At 40.7% G+C, this 16,209-nt stretch overlaps 1 pseudogene; it reads left to right on the top strand.

Moving 5' to 3' along the window:
* Window positions 1-221: 221 nt before the first annotated feature.
* On the top strand, window positions 222-13,041 carry LOC122644798 (annotated as a pseudogene).
* Window positions 13,042-16,209: the final 3,168 nt, after the last annotated feature.

A 16,209-nucleotide genomic window follows, 5' to 3' on the forward strand; every position in this document is an offset into this window, starting at 1 on the left:
CGGGTTAAGGAGGTAGAGACCATGATCGGGGGAGAGAGGACCCGCGACGAGAGGAGAGGATAACAGATCGTGACGGGGACAGAGGCCACCACAAAGAAGGAAGAAATGCTCCAAGACCGAGCAATACCAGGGGGGCCCCGATCCTCACTATAATAGGAGATCCAGGGCAGGAGTCTACAAGAAAGGTAAAAGCCCATGCTCGGTTCGTAAGGGTAACAGAGATGCCAAACAAGGTAGCCAAGACAGAAACGATTATCTCCTTCTTGGATGTCGACCTGGAAGGAGTGAGCCTACCGCATGAAGATGCCCTCGTGGAGCATGTGGAGATAGCCAATCGGACCGTGCATAAGATGTCGGTTGATACCGGAGCATCGGTAGACGTAATCTCACTGGAGGCCTACAGACAATTCGAGTTCAGTGACGATAAGCTCAAGCCTGAAGCAACCTACCTCTATGGGTTCCCAGGAGCTTCCTCTTCCGTTAGAGGAAAAATTAAATTTCAAGTCACCTTCGGAGACCACCCTCGACAAGTTATGATCATGATCACCTTCATGGTAGTAAGGTCAGTCGTATCCTTTAACGGCATCTGGGACGACCAGCCCTAACTGCCCTGAAGGGAATTGTATCACTGATACATCTAAAGATGAAGTTCCCAACAGAGAATGGTGTTGGTTATATCAAGGGGGACCAGAAGAAGGCTAGGGAGTGTTATACACTATTTATCAAGAAGAATAACGGCAACACTCGGGGGATGGCTCTGTACATAGAGAACCCCATTAGCGATCAGAGGGATAAGCTCATAGAACGAAGAGGAAGGCTCATGGAAGACCTCATCCCATTCCCTCTTAGCGAGGATGAACCCACCAAGATAGTGCAGGTTGGATCGTTGATGGACGAGGAACATGAAGGTAAGTTGGGGTGACTCTTGAAGGAGAACTCGGATGTCTTCGCATGGTCGACCTCCTACATGCCAAGCATACCTCGGCACATTGCCGAACATAGGCTCCATGTGGATCCAACTAAAAAGCCAGTCCAACAGAAGCAGAGGAACTTTGCCCTCAACAGACAAGCTGCAATCAAAGAAGAGGTCGAAAAGCTAAGTTGCTCGGGGTTCATCAGGAGGGTGAAATTCCTTACTTGGCTCGCAAACATCGTGATGGTTCCCAAATCAAACGACAAGTGGAGAATGTGCATGGACTATACTGACCTAAACAAGGCATGCCCCAAAGATGAATACCCCCTACCAAGGATCGACCTATTAATCGATGCGACTGCAGGTCATGAGATGCTTAGCTTCATGGGCGCATACTCAGGCTACAATCAGATCCTAATGAATGATGAGGATGAGACCTATACGGCGTTCAGGACCGATCAGGAGAACGATTGTTATCGCGTCATGCCATTCGAGCTAAAGAACGCAGGAGCAACCTATCAGAGGATGGTCAACAAAATGTTCAGAAGACAGATCGGTCGTAACATGGAGGTGTACATGGACGATATGCTCGTGAAAAACGTTAAGGCCGAGGACCATTTGGCCGATCTCAAGGAAGCATTCAAGGTATTGAGGAAGAACCAAGTGAAGTTGAATCCGGCGAAGTGCACCTTTGACGTAACATCAAGAAAGTTCCTAGGCTTCATGGTTTCAGCCCGAGGCATAGTGTTGGCAAACACATTCCTCCATAAACTAATTTTGATGATAACAAACATTAAGATTAATACTACTAGTCCAATCTTTAAGCAAGCTTCATAGTCAGACGTTGGAAGCATCAAGCATCCAGGAAAGACTTGATCAACGGAGCTCACAACAGAAGAGTTAAGGAAAAGAAGAAATTTGAAGATTGAGGAACATCTTCTAAAGGAAGCCAAGAATTAACAAGACAAAGACTCTCCAAGAAGATTCAAGTGCAATAGAACACATTTCACTACATGTGCATATCACATTGCACACACATTGCATTCACATGTAAGAGACCCTAGGAGGAACTCATTCCCATGCCCTAGACTCAAGAAACATGGCCATTAAAGTGTTAGACAAAAACCTATGAAGTCCCCAAGCAAGCTGGACCAAAAATTCCCTTGACAGACAATCAAAAAAATAGGATAACTATCTGTCGGTCGACCTACAGACTCTGTCGGTCGACCTACAGAATATAAAAAAATACAGAACTGTTTCCAGTAGCCTGTCAGTTGTAACCGACAGATCTATCGGTCGACCAACACTTGTAGGTCGATCCATAGGTCGACCGACAATCGACCTACAGCCCCAAACTTGGGCTTAACGGCTAGTTTTTTGATGGTCGACCGACAACTTTATAGGTCGACCGACAGTCTAAAAATATGACAGTTTTATATCCGTTGGAGAACAAACAAACTCCAACTTTTGGCTTTATAAGACACATCCAAACAAGGAACAAAATACATCTTTTTGATAGAAAAAGTGCATAGTACATTTGAGAAAGTACAAAAGTGAGAATTTGTCATTGAGCTAAATTATTCAATTCAAGCTCTTCAAAGAGATATTACCAAGCTCTTAACTCTCCACTCTCTCCAACTCATGCCATCAAGGAGAGTCATCTAGGAGACTCAAGGTGCATCACTCTCATTCATATCATTGAGCACCATCACTCAAAGGGTAAAAGTGTCACTACTCTTTGATAGGTATTTATACCAAACTTCTATTGTATTTACTTGTTTATGCTTTTGATTTGATAAAGCATTGTTGTATTAATCTAGACTGTACTTAGATTAGTACAAGGACCCTCTCATCCTTAAGAGATTGAAAGGATACTCTTGTCCTGGAACTAAGATTGTAAGGATCCTCTTATCCTGTTAAAAAGAGTTGTAAAGGTGTCATTTCCCCACCTATTGTATTGAAAGGGAAATACTAGTGGAATTCTCCCAAGGTTGAGAGGAGTGGATGTAGGCTAAGTTAGCCGAACCACTATAAATCTTGTGCCTCATTTACTTCTGCTTTTTATATTTAATATAAGTGTGCAACCAATCGAAAAAGAGGCAAAATCCACTAGTGGTAACCTATTCACCCCCCTCTAGGTTACCCAACAATTGGTATCAGAGCGGGAGCTCAAAACTAAGACCATATTGTCTTTATATTGTGCTAAAAACGATCCATGGCATCATCATCATCTACACACCAAATTGAGGGGCTCAACACTTCTAGGCCACCATACTTTGATGGTGAAGGATTTGCCTACTGGAAGTGTAGGTTCAAAAATTATGTGTGTGCTCATGATATTGATGTATGGACTGTGATTGAGGAAGGTCCCTTCCAAATCACAAAAGAAGTTGGAGGAAGAATTGTACCTAAGGAGAAATCCGAATGGACACCATCGGATAAAACACACATACAACAAAACTACAAAGCTATTGCATTCCTACAATGTGCTCTTAGTGAAAAGGAATTCAATAGAACTAGTATGTGTAACACAGCTAAGGAGATGTTTGATACTCTTGTGGTTACCTATGAAGGAACATCACAAGTTAAACAACTCAAGATTGACAAACTTGTTCATGAATATGAATTGTTTAAAATGCTTGATGATGAAAGTATTTCTCACATGTTTACTAGGTTTACTAACATTGTTAACAAGTTGAAAAGCTTAGGAAAGGAATACACCAAAGCGGAGAATGTAAGGAAGATCTTGAGATCACTACCCTCCAAGTGGAGACCAATGGTGACCGCCATCAAACAAACAAAAGATCTAGAGGTTCTACACATGGATGAATTGATGGGTACTCTACAAACCCATGAAGTTGAACTCCTTGAAGATGATAAAGTCATAGAAGTAAAAGAACTAAGGAGAAAGTCCATCGCACTCAAGACCTCTTGCGAATCCGAAGAAGAAGAAAGCGATGAAGAGGATATAGAGAAAGAAATCTCTCTAATCACAAGGAAGTTCCAAAAATTCCTAAGAAAGAGAGGAGGAGGATTCTACAAAGGACAACCATCAAAAGAAAACAAAGGTAAAACATACACAAAGGAAAAACCTTTCAATACTAACAAGGACATTGTGTGTTATGAATGTAGAAAGCCCGGACACTTCAAAACCGAGTGCCCCAAGCTAAAAGGAAAGGAAAGCAGAAAGAAAAAGGCTTGCACCGCCGAGATATCATGGGATTCAAGTGATAGTGAAGAAGAAAATAATGAATCCGATGAAGAGACCGTCAACTTGGCACTAATGGCTCACAACAATGATGATGACGAGGTAAACTCTCCCTATCATAGCTCATTGTCAATTTGCAATGATGATTTAGAATATGAAGAACTTCAAGAGGTCTTTGAAGAACTTTATAATGTAAGTCTCCAAGAGGAAGCTTCTAAAAAGGCCTTAGAAAAAGAAGTAGCCAATCTTCTACACAAAATTGATGAGTTGACTTCACATGCACACAACCTAGAAGAAAAAAATAAGAATCTAACCTCCACATTGCACACCTTTACTAAGGGTCAAAAGACCTTAGATACATTATTAGGAAATCCACAAAAGGGACCTCAAAATAAAGAAGGTCTAGGCTATGATGGTAAAAGACCACATCAAGCCAAAGGAAAGGGAAAGATGAGAACTCCAAGATGGAGAAAATCAAACCAAGGCCAAACCTCACATCCCATTGTATGTGAAAAATGTCATTTACCCGGGCATGAAACTTGCATCGGTGCTTATATTGATGGTAAGGTGATATATAAAGAACCGGATACAAAAAGGAAGCATCATGCATTCTACTATACTTCTCAAAAGAGGATCAATAAACCTCAAAGAGAATTTGTGCCCCAACGGCCACAAAGACAATATCCCAAGCCTAAGCCATTTCAATCATATAGGCAAAATGCTTCATATATGCCATATGCACCCCAAAGACCTCAAAATCACTATAGACCAAACACATACACTAGGCCCTATGATCACCAAAGGGCCTACATCAACAATAAGTCTTACACATCACAAAATTACTATGTTCCATATAGACACTATGAATTTCAAGGGCCAAGAAGAATCCAAAGATCATATGGACATCGAAAATCTACATCTATCACACCTACAATACAAAGTCAAAATTCTAGAAGAGCTTGGATACCTAAGGGTATGATCGATCCTAACCTCAATGGACCCATGAGATTATGGGGACCAACATATAATTGATTGCTTTTATAGGTATGCTTGAAGAGCAATGAAGCAATTGAATGGTATATTGATAGTGGATGCTCCAAGCATATGACGGCCAACCCCAATCTATTCACCAAGCTAAACAAGTACAATGGAGGAATGGTGACATTTGGGGACAATAGCAAAGGAAAAATCATTGGCACCGGTGAAATCACCATTGGAGGTACAATCATATCCAATGTATGCCTAGTTGACAATTTAAAGTATAATTTGCTTAGTGTGAGTCAACTATGTAATATAGGATATAGTGTCATTTTCAAAACCTCTCATTGTTTAGTAAAAAATTCAAATGATAAGACTATCTTGAAGGGAATTAGGAAAAATAATATCTATATCTGCTTATTGGATGAAGCAAATTCTAGTAATACATGTCTTGTGACAAATGATGTTGATCCCTACCTATGGCATAGAAAACTAGGACATGTTAATGTAAAAGTGATTAAGACCATTGCATCTAAGAATTTAGTTAGAAACTTACCCAAACTCAAATTTGGAAAAGACCATGTATGTGATGCTTGTCAAAGAGGAAAACAAACCAAGGTATCTCATAAATCAAAAAATGAAGTGTCTACCACTAGACCCTTAGAACTACTACACTTGGACTTGTTTGGACCTATTACTACACCTAGCCTAGGCGGTTCAAGATACACCTTTGTAATAGTTGATGATTTCTCTCGCTTCACATGGACTCTATTTTTAAAACATAAAGATGAAGCCTTTGATGAATTTGCATCTCTATGTAAGAAAATACAAAACCAAAAGGGATATCTCATAACAACCATTAGAAGTGATCATGGAGGAGAATTTGAAAATCTCAATCAATTTGGGAGTTATTGCAGTAAACAAGGCATAACCCATAACTTCTCCGCTCCTAGAACACCTCAATCCAATGGGGTGGTTGAAAGAAAGAATAGATCACTCCAAGAGACCGCTAGAACAATGATAAATGAATACTCTCTTCCAAAATATTTTTGGGCCAAAGCGGTCAATACGGCTTGCTATGTGTTAAATCGTGTATTAATTAGACCTATATTACTCAAAACACCCTATGAACTCTATCATAATAAACTACTTAAAGTTGATTACTTTAAAGTGTTTGGGTGTATATGCTATATATTGAATACTAAGGATAACTTAGGAAAATTTGATGCTAAAGCCGATGATGGCATTTTCCTTGGATACTCTTCAAATAGTCGAGCCTATAGAGTCTTCAATAAGAAAAGCTTGATTATTGAAGAATCAATGAATATAAAATTTGATGAATCTCTTCCTAAAGATAGAAACAAGCCATTGGTTGATGATGATGATACACTTGTTGAGATTAGGGAGAACATAAAAAATTTCTCTCTAAGAGAACCCGAAGACCAACAAAAGGATCTACCCAAAGAGGTTAGACCTTGGAAAGACCATCCCTTGGATCATGCCATTGGAGACTTAGACAAAGGAATCCAAACTAGATCTAAAACTCAAGACATTTGCAACAATGTTGCTTTCATATCCAAAATTGAACCTAAAAACATAAAAGAAGCATTGGAAGATAGTGATTGGATAGTAGCTATGCAAGAAGAGCTCCATCAATTTGAAAGAAACAATGTTTGGGAGCTTGTCCCAAAACCCAAGAATCATTCTATTATAGGAGCCAAATGGGTGTTTAGAAACAAACTTGATGAAGATGGATCAATCATTAGAAACAAGGCTAGATTAGTTGCCAAAGGATATAATCAACAAGAAGGGATAGATTTTGATGAAACCTATGCACCGGTAGCAAGACTGGAATCTATTAGAATGCTACTTGCTTTTGCATGTCATAAAAATTTTAAGCTATGTCAAATGGATGTCAAAAGTGCTTTTTTAAATGGCTTTATCATGGAGGAAATATATGTTGCACAACCTCCCGGATTTGAGGATACACAATATCCGGATCACGTCTTCAAACTTAACAAAGCTCTCTATGGACTCAAACAAGCTCCTAAAGCTTGGTATGAGAGATTGAGTGAATTCCTAATCCAAAGTGGATTTCAAATGGGTAAGGTTGATACAACCTTGTTTGTGAAACATAAAGGAAAAGACTCTATTATTGTGCAAATATATGTTGATGATATTATATTTGTATCCACCAATGAAAAACTTTGTGTTGAATTTAGCAAATGCATGAGTGATGAATTTGAAATGAGTTTGATGGGTGAACTTAATTTTTTCTTAGGACTTCAAATTAAGCAAACCAAAAATGGAATCTTTATATGTCAAACTAAATACACTAAAGAACTTCTCAAGAATTTTGATTTTGATGGACAAAAGTCATCTAGCACCCCCATGAGCACCTCTCTAAAGCTATCTAAAGATGAGGAAGGTACTCCCATAGACCCTACACGCTATAGAGGTATGATTGGCAGCCTTCTATATCTCACCGCTAGTAGGCCAGACATCATGTTTAGCGTGTGTGCTTGTGCTAGATTCCAAGCCAACCCAATGCAATCCCACTTTAGTGCCGTTAAAAGGATCTTTAAATATCTTAAAGGTACTACAAATGTAGGATTATGGTACCCAATGAACCAAAATTTTGATTTAATAAGCTTTTCGGATGCCGACTTTGCAGGGTGCCATCTTGATCGCAAGAGTACAAGTGGCACATGTCACTTCTTAGGATCTTGCTTGGTTTCATGGTTTAGCAAGAAACAAAACTCGTTGCTCTTTCCACTATCAAGCCGAGTACATTGCGGCCGGTAGGTGTTGTGCCCAAGTCCTTTGGATGAGGCAAACTCTCATGGACTATGGGATACATTTTAGTTCATCTCCAATTAATTGCGACAATACAAGTGCAATCAATTTAAGTAAAAATCCCATTCTCCATTCAAGAGCCAAACATATTGATATTAGGCATCACTTTCTTAGAGACACAGTTCAAAAAGGGGAAATTGTTCTAAAATACATTGAAACTGAAAAACAACTTGCAGACATACTCACCAAGCCATTAAGTGAAGAGAGATTCTGCTATTTGAGGAGAGAACTCGGGATTTGCAATCCTTTTGAGTAAAGTGAAATCCTCAAAAAGCCCAAAAATCAGGTTGTTAGAGAATTCTGGGCTAAAATCCCATTAATCCCTATTTTTGACCTGTCGGTCGACCGACAGACTCGTGTCGGTCGACCAACACGGAAAAATTTCGTTTTTAAACAAGAACCGAGAGGATTTTTTTCATTTCCCTCCTCTTTTGTTCGAGACCCCTCCTCTCCAAAACCCTTTTTCTCTGAACTCCAAGGCAAAACCCTGCAAAATCCCTTGAGATTTCACCAAATCCAAGCCCCAAATCACTCTTCCTACACAATCTACCCACTTCCAACCCAAAAATCTCTATTTCTCTCTATTCTCTAAAGCCCTAGGTTTCAAATGGCTCCAAAGCAAAGCAAGGGCAAGCAACCAAAGAAGAAAGCCAAAGTTGGAGAGAGCTCTGCAGCATATGACAAGTCTCTCTTCATCTCAGAAGAAGCCTCCATTCTCTGGGGAAGATTTGAGAAGAGAAAGGTTGACAAGGAAAGAACTGTAAGAGTTTCTCAATTTCTTGACTATGACATTGAAGAATATTTCAAATATTTGGGTTGGGAAAATACCTTAGTTTATGTTGATCCCTGCTATCCCGACCTTGCCGGACACTTTTATCGTAACCGAGAACCCAAATAGTGGATGATAGGCTTGCCATCACATCCCTAGTAAAGGGTGTTCCCATCATGTTCACTTATGAAGATCTAGGAGAGATCATGGGAATTCCCACATTAGGAGATATGAGCTATCTTCCTCCCAAAGGGGATGCCAAAACCTTTATGAATGTTGATGAAATTTATGGTGCCATCATGAAAGACTATGTTGGGTTTGAACCAACTGTTAAAGCTATGAAACTTCATGAACTACCCAGGATGATCAGCTTCATTGTCAGCTACAACATCTTGCCCAAAGGAGGCCATAGAGACCAAGTCAGTCCCTTTCAAGCCTACATTACTTGGTGTCTTGTCACTGCCAATCCTATCAATCTTCCATATGTGATTATGAAGACCATGGAATCTGTGAAGACCTCATTATAGGGGAAACCTTCCATATGGCGGACTCATAACTGCCATCCTTAAGTTCCATGAAGTGGATCTCTCTGGGGAATCCATTGACCCCAAGATGATTGACATCGACTCATCCACCATCAAGAAGATGAAGCTGGGATTTGTTGCGGCTCCTCCCTCACACCAAGCCCGAAGGAAGCGAGCTACCCAACATGTCACGGTGACGGCGAGTCACAAGAAGAGGACGACAGTGAGGATGAAGACTATGTTGGTGAACCCTCGGGGACTATGTCACCAGAGAAGAATTTTCAAGTTTTCGCCAACAACTTGACACCCGCCTGAAGGGCTTTGATGATCACTTCACCTCTCTCCACAAAGATCAAGAAGAGATTCTTCGCATCCAACAGGAGAACCAAGTGATCTTACAGTGTCTCAATCTGCATTTCTTTCCTCCTCCTCCACAATAGAGATAGTTGACATCATATTAGCACTCTTGATCTGTACTGTTATGGCATACTTTTAAAACATGGAACTTCTATTTTGAAGCATGTGATGCTTTTAAAATTAACACTTTATTAGGCTTCATATTATTTGCTCTCTGTTCTTCTAACCATGCAGGAAGTCATTTTCTTAGGGGGAGCCACCCTAAGATTGTTTTTGCTTGTTCATGGTTACCAGCACTGGCTTAGGGGGAGCCACCCTAAGATTGTTTTTGCTTGTTCATGCTCTACACCTCCTTTTTGTGTTGACAAAAGGGGGAGAAGTTATTATGATTCAAATATTCATATTATGTGATAATGCATATTTATCTTTACCTTGAATTATGATTCAAATAATCATATGATGTATGATAATGCATATTCATCTTGAGTTACATGCCCACATGAATAATGCATATATTTATCTTGAATTGCATACATACATGAGTAATGCATATTTTGAATCACATGTTTGTCATCATCAAAAAGGGGGAGATTGTTGGAAAACACATTCCTCCATAAACTAATTTTGATGATAACAAACATTAAGATTAATACTAATATTCCAATCTTTAAGCAAGCTTCATAGTCAGACGTTGGAAGCATCAAGCATCCAGGAAAGACTTGATCAACGGAGCTCACAACAGAAGAGTTAAGGAAAAGAAGAAATTTGAAGATTGAGGAACATCTTCTAAAGGAAGCCAAGAATTAACAAGACAAAGACTCTCCAAGAAGATTCAAGTGCAATAGAACACATTTCACTACATGTGCATATCACATTGCACACACATTGCATTCACATGTAAGAGACCCTAGGAGGAACTCATTCCCATGCCCTAGACTCAAGAAACATGGCCATTAAAGTGTTAGACAAAAACCTATGAAGTCCCCAAGCAAGCTGGACCAAAAATCCCCTTGACAGACAATCAAAAAAATAGGATAATCGTCGTGGTCGACCTACTGACTCGTCGGTCGACCTACGAATATAAAAAATACAGACTGTTTTGTGAGCCTGTCGGTTGCAACCAATAGATCTATCGGTCGACTGACACTTGTAGGTCGATTCATAGGTCGACCGACAATCGACCTACAGCCCCAAACTTGGGCTTAACGGCTAGTTTTCAATGGCTAGTTTTTTGATGGTCGACCGACAACTTTATAGGTCGACCGACAGTCTAAAAATATGACAGTTTTATATCCGTTGGAGAACAAACAAACTCCAACTTTTGGCTTTATAAAACACATCCAAACAAGGAACAAAATACATCTTTTTGATAGAAAAAGTGCATAGTACATTTGAGAAAGTACAAAAGTGAGAATTTGTCATTGAGCTAAATTATTCAATTCAAGCTCTTCAAAGAGATATTACCAAGCTCTTAACTCTCCACTCTCTCCAACTCATGCCATCAAGGAGAGTCATCTAGGAGACTCAAGGTGCATCACTCTCATTCATATCATTGAGCACCATCACTCAAAGGGTAAAAGTGTCACTACTCTTTGATAGGTATTTATACCAAACTTCTATTGTATTTACTTGTTTATGCTTTTGATTTGATAAAGCATTGTTGTATTAATCTAGACTGTACTTAGATTAGTACAAGGACCCTCTCATCCTTAAGAGATTGAAAGGATACTCTTGTCCTAGAACTAAGATTGTAAGGATCCTCTTATCCTGTTAAAAAGAGTTGTAAAGGTGTCATTTCCCCACCTATTGTATTGAAAGGGAAATACTAGTGGAATTCTCTCAAGGTTGAGAGGAGTGGATGTAGGCTAAGTTAGCCGAACCACTATAAATCTTGTGCCTCATTTACTTCTGCTTTTTATATTTAATATAAGTGTGCAACCAATCGAAAAAGAGGCAAAATCCACTAGTCGTAACCTATTCACCCCCCTCTAGGTTACCCAACACATAGAAGCTAACCCGACGAAGATCAAGGCCATCCAAGAGATGTCGCCACCCCGAATAATAAAAGTGGTGTAAAGGCTGAACAAAATGATAGCGGCCTTAACGAGGTTCATGTCTCAAGATGGGGACAAGTACCTGCCGTTCTTCAAAACCTTGAAGAACTGAAGAGGTCCCAAAGACTTCACATGAACTGAAGAATACTAGAGAGCCTTCGAGGAATTAAAGAAATATCTAGAGAGTCCACCGTTACTGGGGCAACCAGAACCTGATGAGAAATTGTAGCTCTACTTGGCAGCAACCCCGGTAGTCGTAAGTGTGGTATTACTAAAGGAAAAGGGCAAACAACAGAAGCCCATTATGTTAGCCACGTGTTGATCAATGTAGAGACCAGGTAGACCAAGATAGAGAAGATAGCCTATGCGCTAGTGATCGTGGTAAGGAAGCTAAGGCCATACTTCTAAGCCACATGATCGTCGTACTCATAAACCTACCATTGAAGAAGGTATTACACAAGCCAGATATATCAGGGTGACTGATCACCTGGGCGGTGGAGTTAAGCGAGTATGATATCAAGTTCCAACCTTGAACGGTAATCAAAGGTCAGGCCCTAACAGACTTCATAGATGAATGCATTTTCTCGACCAAGCCAAAAGAGGTAGGACGTGAGAAGCAAGATCGAGGTTCATGGGAGATGTTCTTGGACGGGTCGAGTAACGCGACAGGGAGCGGGGCTAGGTTCATAATCACCAGTCCGAAAGGTTTTTGAATTCAATATGCACTCCGATTCACCTTCCAGGCCTCAAACAACGAGGCAGAGTATGAGGCATTGGTTGCTGAACTACGAGTTGCAAGGGCAATCCTGATCATCCACTTAGCCATCAAAAGCGATTCCCAACTCATGGTAAACCAAATAAATAGAGAATATAAGGCCAAGGATGAGCGCATGGTAGCCTACCTGAGGCGAGCTTGTGATTTGGTGGCCGAGTTCGAGAAGTTCGAGATGGTTCGAGTCCCATGGATCGAGAACGCAGCAGTAGATGCCCTATCAAGGCTCGCAAATAATGAGCTCCAAAACTTGGCTAGTGCGGTATACATCGAGGTACTCCATGAGTCTACATACACAAAAAAGCAAGTTAATAAGATCGAGGAAGGGCCAAGCTGGATGGATCCCATCGTCAACTATTTACAGAATAATGTATTGCCCAAGGATAGGTTCAAAGCTAGAAAGGTGAAAATCCGAGCAGCCAAATACACTCTGATCGATGGCGTGCTATATAAGAGAGTAGTCACGGCACCGCTACTTAGGTGCCTAGGACCCGAGGTAGCTAAGTATGCCTTAGCAAAAGTATATGAAGAAATATGCAGAAGCCACATGGGAGGGCAAAACCTAACCTATAAAGTCCTACGTCAAGGATTTTACTGGCCGAAGATGTAAGAAGAGGCCATAAACTATGTTAAGGCCTGCAAGAAATGTTAGCTATTCGCCCCGGTACCTCATCAGCCGACAACACAATTGACTTCCATCCTAAGTCCTATACTGTTCGCCATGTGGGGATGGACATTCTGGGAGACTTCACGCCAGCGTCCGGGAATAGGAAATACTTGGTGGTGGCGATCGACTATTTCACCAAGTGGGTAGAAGCTGAGCCATTGGCGAAGATAACAGAGAAAGAGATGGAAAAATTTGTTTGTGACAAAGTGATCTACCAGTTTGGGGTACCAAGGATTCTCATCACAGATAATGGGATGCAGTTCAACAATCCCATATTCAAGACCTTCTGTCAGACATACCACATCGACTTTTGACCCGTCTCTGTAGCTTACCCACTGGCCAACGGTCAGGTGGAGGTAACAAGTAAATACTGCTTGAGGGAATCAAGAGGAGGCTAGATGAAGCAAAGGGGAGATGGGTAGAAGAACTTCTCGGCGTCCTATGGGCATACCGAACAAAGGTGAGGACACCCACCTGAGAGAGCCCATTCCAACTAACATACGGAACTAAAGCTCTAGCATCAGTCGAGGTCCTCGCCTTATCACATAAAATTTGGATTTCTTGGACGAGGTTCATGAGAAAGCATTACTCTGGAACGTGACACACCAGCAGTGAATGGCTAAGTATTTTAATTCAAGAGTCAAAGAAAGGTTGTTCCATCAGGGAGACCTACTTCTAAGGAAAGCTCGGGCTGTTGGGGAATCCTATCCCATCTCCATCATTGTTTTGATGATAACAAATATATCAGATAAGGTCTTGTATATGTCTATATGTCAACAGGGCTAATAAAGCCAAAAGAGTAGAAGACATATAGTACGAAGTCGAGATGTTCAGAACAAAGCCATGAAGATCAAGATCTCGAAGGCATGCGAAGATCTAAACTTTTGAAGATGGAAGAACATCACATGAAGAAGTCGAATCAAGACTCAAGATGCTCTTGTGCACATACTTAGACACACAACACTGCATACTTGTACTGCATTTGCATAAATTAAATGAAAGATCACTTGCATCATTTAGAGACCTTAAAAGGTTATAAATGAATCCCCTATGACCTTAGAATATGTTAAAATTGACTAAAAAAGTCTTGGACCAAACCCCTCAGTCAAACGGTCGAAATCAAGCTATGACTGTGATCCAGTCTGAGCATCCAGTCGATCGGATCTCAGGGTACACATCGATGGATCTCATAGTGGGCTTACGGGTACATTCCCATAAATGATCCAGTTGACTGGATCAAGTGGGACGATGATCTGGTCGACCGGACATTGACCAGATGCCCCTTTAACCTTCAAATGGCTAGTTTTTAACAGCTAGTTTCTCCAACAGCTATGATCCGATCGACCGGATCAATCTTCAGGTCGACCGGATGGGTAAAAAATAGATCCATTAGAGCACATTTTGCACATGTTCTAAAGGCCATTAATGAGCCTATAAATAGAGAACATGTCAGACTTTTTCACCTATCCACTACAGTCCAAATTAGCACTTTTGTGAAAGGCGAAAAGTCAATTTAAGCTCTCATTTATTGAAGTTTTCTTGTCCTCATCAAGTCCATTCCAAGGTTGACTTCAAAGCTTTAAAGATCTTCATATGCTTGCACTCTAAAGAATAGTTTTGAAGAAGGTCATCATTACAAGCATTCATTCTTGCATCATTTTGACACTTGTGAGGAGTACACACCACACTCCTTGCCTAGGTAACTTTTACCTTTATTCTCTTTGTATTAGTTTATGCTTTTGAGTTTATAAAGCATTGTTGCATTGACCTAGACTGTATTTAGGCTTTGCAAGGATTCTCTTATCCTTAAAAGATTGGGATCCTCTTATCCTGTGGAAAAAGATTGTAAATGTGTTCTTCCCACCTACTGTACTGAAAGGAAGTAACTAGTGAAATTCTCTCAAGGTTGAGAGGAGTGGACATAGGCTAGTTTAGCCAAACCACTATAAATTCTGTGTGTCCTCTATTTACGCAATTTCTCTCTCTATCTTGTTTTCAAGAAAATTTTAAAAGGATAATATTTCACTAGTGGTAACCTATTCACCCCCCCTCTCTAGGTTATCCCACACAGGCATCGCAACCAAGGAAGGAAGGAAAACTATTGATACATAGGGAAGGGCCCTACACAGTTTCCAAGTAGATACGACCAGGGACATACCACTTGAAAACTCTGGGGGGCAAGAGGATAGATCGGTCTTGGAACTCCGAACATCTGAAGAAGTTCTACTAGTAAAGGATCAGCTACAATTAGTTTAGTTATTTTCATGTTTCAAGAATTTTTTAAGTTTTTTCAAGTAGGATTTTTCAAAGTTTTTCTATGATGAAGATTTTCAAGAAATGAAATCCCTTAGCTGCACTTCTCCATTGCCGATCGAGTTCGCACAAGCACCAAGGCCATCGGCCATGAGGCTCTATGCCAACCAAGGCCATCAGCCACGAGGCTCTGTGCTAACCAAGGCCATTGGCCATGAGCCTCTATGCCAACCAAGGGCATCAGCCACAAGGCTCTATGCCAATCAAGGCCATCGACCATGAGACTCTATGCCAACCAAGGCCATCGACCACGAGGCTCTATGCCACCAAGGCCCTTCGGCCACGAGACAATAGAAAAAGGTAAATTGTAATACGTACAAGAAAAAGTCAAGCACAAAGATTCAAGGTAAAGATGGTATAATAATACTGAGATCATGAAAGCTACTATAAGAACATGCCAAAAAAACAAGTACTCTATCACAGGAAGAAAGAAATAAAATCAACGCTCAAGAGCAACAATGACAACATCAACGCCCTCCTCTGGACAAGGGGAAACCATGCTCAGGGACCAAACCTCCTCGACGCCCTCCTCCAGACGAGGGACATCTGCTACCCTCGTCAACAACGGAAGAGGATGAAGGAGAAGGAGCCCGGGAAAGCTGAAGGGGGAACTATGCCCAGAAATGAACCCATAAGTCGTAACCAGGAGTTCTCCCGAGAACAAAGCCTACGACATCGTTTATACCTATAGTATAATCATCATTGTACATATAGAACATGTCCTCGTAGGCAGGAGATACTCGAAAGTTAGCCACAACTTACTCACGGGCATGGGCAAGGTCGACATCATACTATTAC

This window comes from Telopea speciosissima, chromosome 11, assembly GCF_018873765.1.
Source record: "Telopea speciosissima isolate NSW1024214 ecotype Mountain lineage chromosome 11, Tspe_v1, whole genome shotgun sequence".
NCBI lineage: Eukaryota > Viridiplantae > Streptophyta > Magnoliopsida > Proteales > Proteaceae > Telopea > Telopea speciosissima.